The 9016-nt window shown below is 36.7% G+C and overlaps 1 long non-coding RNA gene across 1 annotated transcript in view; it reads left to right on the forward strand.

Moving 5' to 3' along the window:
• The window catches only part of LOC107575485 (uncharacterized), an 11475-nt gene extending 6751 nt beyond the window's left edge, over nucleotides 1-4724 (forward strand). The window contains exons 2-3 of the long non-coding RNA XR_001607881.1: nucleotides 835-995; nucleotides 4662-4724. This is a non-coding gene — a long non-coding RNA (uncharacterized lncRNA). The remainder of the gene's footprint in view (nucleotides 1-834; nucleotides 996-4661) is intronic.
• The last annotated feature ends 4292 nt before the right edge of the window (nucleotides 4725-9016 follow it).

Consider the following 9016-nt stretch of genomic DNA (forward strand, 5'->3'; position numbering starts at 1 on the left):
GAGGCTTGATCGCTTTATATGATGAACAGATTTAATTTAGGCTTTTACTTGCATGTAAACATTGATCAGTGCACATAAGCTGAAGCTCAACCAAACCTGCTTCATGCGTGAGAACAAACTTCTTCCGGAAGCTCAATTGTGCTGCATAACACACGAGAATTAACCTCATTGGTTACGCAGCACATTTGAGCTTCTGGAAGAAGTTTGTTCTTGTGCGTTATTCATGTTCGGTGAAGCTTCTGTTTATATTCACTGATCAATGTTTACATGCGAGTTAAAGCGTAAATTAAATGTGTTTGTCATAACAAGCGATCGATTCTCTTCAGAAAATCTGTACTAAACTGCTCTATTCATATGGATTAGTCCGATCTCTTTATGACGTTTTTGAAGCTACAAAGTGGTAGTTGCAAAGGCAGTCTATGGATGACAGCATTCTGTCATCAAAAATATCTTAATTTGTCTTCCGAAGATGAACGAAAGTCTTAGATTTTTTTTTTCAGTCTCATGAGTCTCATGAACCTAATAACATCCCTCCCGACTGGTGTTAAAGGGTTAGTTCACCCAAAAATGAAAATAATGTCATTTATTACTCACCGTCATGTCGTTCTACACCCATAAGGCCTTCGTTCATCTTCGGAACACAAATTAAGTTATTTTTGATTAAATCCGATGGCTCAGTGAGGCCTCTATAGACAGCAATGTCATAAAATTATTTGTATTTACAGGCTTTTGCATTAATTAATTTTTACAGCTTATCCCTTATTGTGACATGACTTATTAGAGATGATGCTACATATTGTGATCATAAATCTTTTAGTTTTTTTGTATTTACAGGTTTCTTGTCAGGATAAACCCTGAAAATTCGAAATGCAAATCTGAGTTCCAGGTGAGCAGAAAGAGCAGGAGGATTGTTAGGAGGAAAACCACAGCCTTAAACCCACAAGTTGCATCTTTCATTAGGGAGTTTGAACAATATGACTGGCAGAATCATTAAGGTAAGAGTAATATTAGGGGTGTGCAACAGAGCCAATATCTGAAGTAATCTCAGACTTATTTGTGTCTGAATCTGTATTTAGAAAAATCTTAAAAATGGTGGAAACGGCCAGAAATAACCAAAAGTTTGTGAAAAAATTAGAAGTCTGTTTTAAAATGTAATTCTGTTCCCTTCACAGTTTTCATTTAACAAATATGCCTTGTATAACTCACAGAATTTTTATTTTTTTATTATAATTATAACATTTCTTTAAACAAGTTTAAAATAAAAAAATACCTGATTTCTGAAAGGCACACAGAAATGGCAATGCGGCTATTTGATTTGCAGTTGTGCTGTGCTCATTTCATTCATGGAGTTTACACTCATTTGTGTTTCATAGGGCTGAAATGGCCAAAAAATTATCTTGATAAAATGTTTCATATCAGTCATATCATATTAGTTTATATATTCATTAAATGTCTTTCCTGAGGTAAATGTAACATTGCTTGACATTATTGCTTTCTGTTTTGGCAACCAGATACATCACAATGTGAATTACTTTTAAAGGATTAGTTCACTTTCAAATGAAAATTAGCCCAAGCTTTACTCCTAGACTTTCTTCTTTCTGATGAACACAGTCGGAGATATATTAATTAATATCCTGACGAATCCATCATAAACATACTCCACACGGCTCCAGTGGGGTTAATAAAGGCATTCTGAAGCGAAGCGATGCATTTGTGTAAAAAAAAAATCCATATTTAAACAAGTTATGAAATAAAATATCTAGCTTCCGCCAGACTGCCTTCCATATTCAAGTTACGAAAAAAACGGAACTGGCGTCACGTAAGCTTTTTGAACTGCAAGAGTTTTACACTTACTTTGTAAGTTGAATGCGGAAAGCGGTTTGGCGGAAGCTAGTTATTTGACTTCATAGTTAAATATGGATATTTTTTTACACAAACGCATCACTTCGCATAAGAAGCCCTTTATTAACCCCCCGGAGCCGTGTGGAGTAGGTTTATGATGGATGAATGTGGATGCGTCAGGATATTTATTAATATATCTCTGATTGTGTTCATCAGAAAGAAGAAAGTCATATACACCTAGGATGGCTTGAGGGTGAGTAAAGCTTGGGGTCATTTTCATTTGAAATTGAACTAATCCTTTAAGGGCCACACTAACAATAAATACATTGAAAATAATGCATTATAAACATGTTTGTCATCATGTAAGCTTTTATGAAGCAAATCAAGGAGTGAATTGCCAGAAACGGGTATCTGTTGGGCATGATTCAAGTTAAAAACACAATGGCAGAAATATGTTATATTTAGTAAATCTTACTGAAAATAGATGATTAATACATTTACAGTGCCGCTTGAAAGTTTGTGAACCCCTTGCAGAACCTGTGAAAAATGTTAACAAAATATTTTTTTTATTTAGTACTGCCCTGAGTAAGATATTTTACATAAAGGATGTTTACATTAAGTCCACAAGACAAAAGAATAGCTGAATTTATTAAAAATGACCCCTGATTCTTAATACTATGTGTGGTTACCTGGATGATCTACAAATGTTTTTTTTTGTTTTGTGATGGTTGTTCTTGAGTCCCTTGTTTGTCCTGAACAGTTAAACTGAACACTGTTCTTCAGAAAAATCCTCCAGATCCTGCAGATTCTTCAGTTTTCCAGCATCTTTTGCATATTTGAACCCTTTCCAGCAGTGACTGTATGATTTTGAGATCCATCTTTTCACACTGAGGACAGCTGAGGGACTCAAACACAACTGTTAAGGTAAACATGTTGTTTTGGAGTGGATGTGGACAGTTGAAATATAAAACAAATGATCATTTGGAGTTGACGATCACGTGGGTGCCACTTATAATGTGCGCTTGACACAGAGATGCATGCTAAGATCAGGAAAGGCCAACCTGCAAGTAAATATCTAACTGACGTTTGAGGGTGCTTAACCAGACTTGCAGTGCTGGTGTCAAAGATCACTTTTTAACAGGCTCAGTACCATCTTTCAAATCTGTGGTGTGGGTAGGGGTGTGTGATATCACAAAAGTTCAGTCAGGACGGCGAAATAGCCCTGTGGTTAGTGTGCCAACATATAGCGCCATTGCACTTGCGGCCCGACCTGAGTTTGATTCTCGTCTCATGCAGTTATAGCATGTAGTTTCCAGTCACTATTGCAATATATTTTGTAATTGATAATGCAGGAGACATCAGACATTTCGCAGCGTAATTTGTTTCCAAAACAAATTACAAGGTTACATAAAAACTTTATTCTTCTTTTAAATTGTGGTCTTCATTTCAATTGTAGGCTTATCCAGAGGAACATACAAGGTGTTGGGGATGATAATATCAGTCTGCCTTGTCCATGGTGGAGTGGGACCCTGTGTGTTGTCCAGACGGCTGTTTTCACAGCTCTCAGGGATCCCTTCTCCACCAGTGACCATAGCAGAGGTCCATGACACAGAGCTGCATAACCAGCTGGACAAGGTACGATATAAATCTGTTTTTAGTCTTTTTTTATGATCTCAAAATCGAACTGTAATGTGATTAACATCTTAACTGCAAGGCGTTTTTTGTATTTCTATTTTTTAGGTCTGTTGAGTGTGTATAGTCTAAAAGTTTAAAATAGTATAAAGTGAAAGAAATGTAGACTGTAACAGACTTACTATGTGTGAGTGTGTGTTTATGTATGAGAGTTGACAGTTAAAGTTTAAAAGTAAACATCATCAGCTGAAAATTCTATCAGTGTAAGTCTATGGGATTTTAGGGAAGTTGAACTGACTATTTTAGGAAAACCGTAAGTCTGGTCCATTCGAAAAGATATAGCTCACTTCCTCAGACCAGTCTGAAGATCTGTGTGAAGTTTGGTGGCTGTAGCTTAAAAGCTCTAGGTTAGAGTCAGAAAATTTTGTCTCAGAAGAAGAAGAAGAAGAAGTAGTTTACATGCAATATCTTGAGAAAGCCAACATAATAAACTTTTCTTGCTGGCAATGTGAAGTATTATTCTAATGTCCAAAAATAGCTACATAATGGCAGATGTACTATAATAAATGATTTTGATATGTATACAGAAGTTAAAAAACAGGAGACTTTTGCTTTGTTTCAGTGTATTAACATGACAGTAACATTTGTTGTTATTATGTTGGCTTGAGAAAGCCAACATACTAATATTGCACTTAAACTACTTCTTCTTCTGAGACTAAATTTCAGAGACTAAGAGAGATGGATGGTGGGTGGGTGGGTGTGACATTTTCACAGATTCTGCAAGGGGTTCCCATACTTTCAAGCAGCACTGTATATTATAAAATATATGTGTGGGTTTTATTCTATGAAGATTAATTTTTTTTTTTATGCAGTACATGGATTTTCCTCTATTGGGTTTTCCTGCAGTTGGTGTACATTGTAAAAAAAAACAACTGAATATCCATGTATGCCACACAACATGTAAGCAGTATATACCATTGGCTATTACCCACCAAAATGTACATTGTATGTATGTTTACTTTTGAGTTGAAAATATTAATGAAAAAAAAAAAGTACAATTTCAGTCGATGCAGGGCCCTATGCACAAGCTTTTGCCCATCATTTAAAGGTGTTGATAATGTGAGTTTTTTGATGATTAGTTGTATGTTTGGCCTCAATGATTGATTTGTGCTCATCATTTCTTGCAGGATTATCAGAAGTGTGACTTTTTCCACATGACACCAGCCCTCCTCACCTGGCTTCATCCTCACCTTCGTTCTTTGTTCTACTGTGTTATGTAAGTTTGTATTTTACCCATTAATTTTTGCATGAATTGTTCACTGATTTTACTTATTAATTATAAATTGTTAATTAGTCGTGGTTAAAAACTGATTTTTATTGTTGCATTATATGTCACTGTTATTTTAATTCTTAATTATAAATAGTTCTTTAGTCTTGTTTTTTAAAACATATTTTATTGTTGTATTATATGCTGTTATTATTACTAATGTATTGTTCTGTGATTTTAATGATTAATTATAAATTGTTAGTTAGTCTTGGTTTAAAACAGATTTTTATTGTTATATGTCATTAGTCTTTACTAATGTATTGTTTAAAAATGTTAAATAAACTGTCTTCTTGTCAAGATCAGTCATTCCCCACCGCCTGCCTCGTTCTTCCAGAAGCGCTCCAGTTTATATTCAGCTGCAGAGAGTGTACTTTGAATGATGCTGTCTATGGCTTCGGCAGCAAGGGACGCACATGGCTGGCCACATCGTTGAAGTAGAGCGGAAGATAGCTGGGAACTTCTTCCCCAGGGAAAGACACAAGCTGGGCACCCTGACGATTGATGTGCTCGTAGAGCACCCAGACACCACCTTTCACTTTGTGGGAGGAAGCGATGCCACTGAAATCAATGTCGTGAAGATTGGTTTCTTTGCGCAGGGTCACAGTTCTTCCCCCATAGGTCGCGTCCTCAAACAGCTGGATTTTAGGGTCGTCCAGGTCATCTGTGATCATCTTGAGGGAAGAAAACTTTCCTTTGTCCTCAAGAGTAGCGTATTCTCCTTCCTCAAACAACCGCTGCTTTCCAGTGAAATTCTTGTCATAATACGCTACCCATGGTGCGCCAATGACTTTGAGAGATGAGATGACGTTGTTGAAGCCCCTTTCTTCTAAGTCGTGGACATCGTTCTTGAATTCAGCTGTTCTGCCGATGAAGCCCTCTTCAGTAAAAATAACAATCTTGCTCATTTTGAACAATAACTGGAGATCAGAGGCTGGAGAAGGCAAGTGCTTCTTAATCAGCTTCCCGTGGCTCTGCTGGGAAAAGTGACTTAAATGGTGCACAGAGCTGCCTTTTAAAGCACAAATACACCAAAGTGGGCGTTGACAAGGTTATGACAGTACATGTAGGTCTAGCAGCTGAGAAAAAAGGAACACAAGCTCCTTGGCTGAAAAAAATATTGTCATACATTCACTTTGACTGCTGCTCAGTTCTTACACCTTCAGTGATTATAACTGAATGAGATCGCAATAAACTAAGACAATTAACAGTTTTTCAGTGATTATAAAGGGAGCGCTCTGCGTGCTTTTTAGGCTATTATTCAGAATGTCAAGTCAACTTTATTTATATGGCACTTCATACAATACAGACTGTGTCAAAGCAGCTTTACAGTGTTAATTGTGTGAACAATGTTTAGTGTTGATAATGCAGGAGGACAATAACAAACAGTAATTTTTTTTAGTTAAAGTCATTGTTGATTCAGTGATGTCATCATCCAGCTTAGTTCAGTCATCTTCAAATAGTGTCTGTGCAATCAAGCTGACAATATTGCCAGAAATTAAGCGTCCCCAACTAAGCAAGCCAAAGGCGACAGTGGCAAGGAAACAAAAGTCCATCAGTGACAGAAATGGAGAAAAAATCTTGGGAGAAACCAGGCTCGGTCAGGGGCCAGTTCTCCTCTGGCCAGACCAAACCAGCATGGCCTGGTTTAATTCCAGGCTGCAACACAGGTCAGATTGGTCTTGTGCTGATGGTCGTCGAGGTGACGAGGTCTTCACAAGGAATCTGGGGCGCATCTAGTTGTCACGGTCTCCGCAGACATTCAGGGCTGTAGAGGTCGTCTCTAGCTGCTGATCCACCATCTGGTCTGGATGTGGGTGGCTACAGTGACCATCTGATCTGGATACAGACTGGATCCGTATGGCTACGTGTAACAGCTATAGAAAGCATTATGTTCATATGTAGAATTACACAAAAAGATGTTGAAATGTGTACCTGATATGTCTGTCTGTGTGTGTGTGCACCTTCCCCTTTAAATTTCTGACTGAAATGTTGATCCTAATTTCCTGTCTTTGCACCTCCTCTTCTCTTTCTGCACAGTCTCTGCATGGGAGAGGTGGGTTTCTAATGAGCTCTGATTAATCTAATTACATCTTTTTCTTTTAAATTACTTTTGTACTTAAATCTGTAATTTAAATCATATGAGACATTATTTTTCATATATATTTGATTATTTTTGTGTATTTTCATCAAGTTTGGTCGCATTGCTGGACCACATTTGTTTGCAGTGTGAATGCTCTAATCTGTTAACATGGGCACAGAAAAAAAGACACAACGCATCTGCACTGCAAACTGTAAAAAGTTACATGCCAACACTATAGTAAAAACAACTTTTTATTGTAGAAAATTTACTTTCGCTTAAATCAATTTCAGTTTCACTCTAATTTTAGCCAAACTTGTGTTTTTTTTTTATTTTTTACTGTCATCATTGTCACAACAATGGTGAATTTATGGCTGCTATGTGCGAGCTCCATGGTTCTAGTAAACCAGTTGCTTAAAATGATCAGTACAACTGGATTCCAGTGAAGCAGTCACATTATTTTACTTTACCAGCAATATTTTGTCCTTTTTAAAATCTTGGGTGGACTGAAAGAAATCCTTTTCATGCCAATTTAAATGAATATGCTCTAAAAAGCATATAATAAAATGACCATTTGAAATGATGCTTTTCATAAATACCTCTTTTTGTACGTTGACATTTTTCCAAAGAAATGTCCCTTTACCAACATTACTTTTTTTTAATGCATATTGAGAAACATCTATTCAGTGGAAGAAATTAAGCAATCTGTTTTGTAACTACTATGTCACTTCTGATGTTTCATCACATTACCCAACACTTTCACTAACCAGAAAACCCCCTTTAACCCACTTAGGTCCTTTAAGTGTTAGTTCACTTATCCTTTAAGTGTTAGTTCTGTCATCATTTATTCACCCAAAACTCTGATGCTTCAAAGCATTCATAAAGAGATTGGAAAAGAAATCCATATAAATCAAGTTTTAATCCAAGTCTTCTGAATAGACACAATCACTTTAAAAGACGAGCAGATTTCATTTAAGTTTTTATTCACATATAAACTCTGATCAGCAAATAATGTTTTCACCATTGAAATGTGGTCACAGAAGCTCAAGCATGTTTGCTTAACATGCAAGAACCAATCAGATTCATTCTCCGTGTCTCATGTTTGAGCGTCCGCAAGAACCAGTGAGGTCTGTTCTTACCAAAGTGAAGTCTGAAATCGCAGAGCACACAAACCAAGAAACATCACTAATCAATAAAACATACCGTATTGCCCCGAATATAAGACAATGGTTTTTTTTTGGAAATACATCTGAAAAAACGCGGTTGTCTTATATTCAGAGTCTAGACTTTGACATGTCAATAATACACCCACAACAATAGGTGGTGCCAAATACGCGTAAAACGAGTGTGCCATGAAATACGTAATGTAATGCGTGTTGTAAAGATCGCGAGTAAAAACAAAAGAAAAAGAAAAGCTTACAGCTGCATGAGTCGTGACTGTCACGTTAGCCTGATGGGACCAAACTCTCTTTGTGATTTTAAAATGTAAGACAGTACCCAGATTTGAAGACTACAGTAAGATTTAACTTCTACTGTTAATAAGATTTTGGTAGGCTACTATTAGATGGATAGCCTAAATGTCCCAAATCAGATGGGCTACCCTTTTTTTTTTTTTTTAATGGTATATCAAAAAGTGCCTATTTTTTAAATGTGATTGTTGGGACATTTTACCAGTTTTACCATACTTTTTTTAAAACAAAAATTAAAATAGGAAAAATATGCAATATGAAAATAATTGAAGACAAAATGTGTTTTACTGAGAAAAAACAAGATTTGGTTTTTAAAAAGACTTTTTTCAAAAGATTTTTTCAAAAGCCACAACACCTGACGTGTCCTGTTGATTGACTCCGCCAACGAATGGGAATGGCAGCGTAATCTGAAAGGAAGTGAGGTAATTGTATTTAAGGAGTAGTGACATGACTCTGGATGATCAGCTGTGATGCAACGTGATTCTGGATGAATAACTGAGGGGTGACGTGACTCTGGACGAACAGCTGAGACATGGCGAGACTCTAGAAGATCAGCTGTGACGTAACGAGGCTCTGGCAGCTCAGCTGAGACTTGACTGGACTCATGAAAATCCGCTGTGATTAGACTTGACTCATGACGATCAACTGCGACTTGACTTGACACATGAA

Source organism: Sinocyclocheilus grahami, unplaced genomic scaffold, assembly GCF_001515645.1.
Source record: "Sinocyclocheilus grahami isolate Dianchi unplaced genomic scaffold, SAMN03320097.WGS_v1.1 scaffold2671.1, whole genome shotgun sequence".
NCBI classification, from domain to species: domain Eukaryota; kingdom Metazoa; phylum Chordata; class Actinopteri; order Cypriniformes; family Cyprinidae; genus Sinocyclocheilus; species Sinocyclocheilus grahami.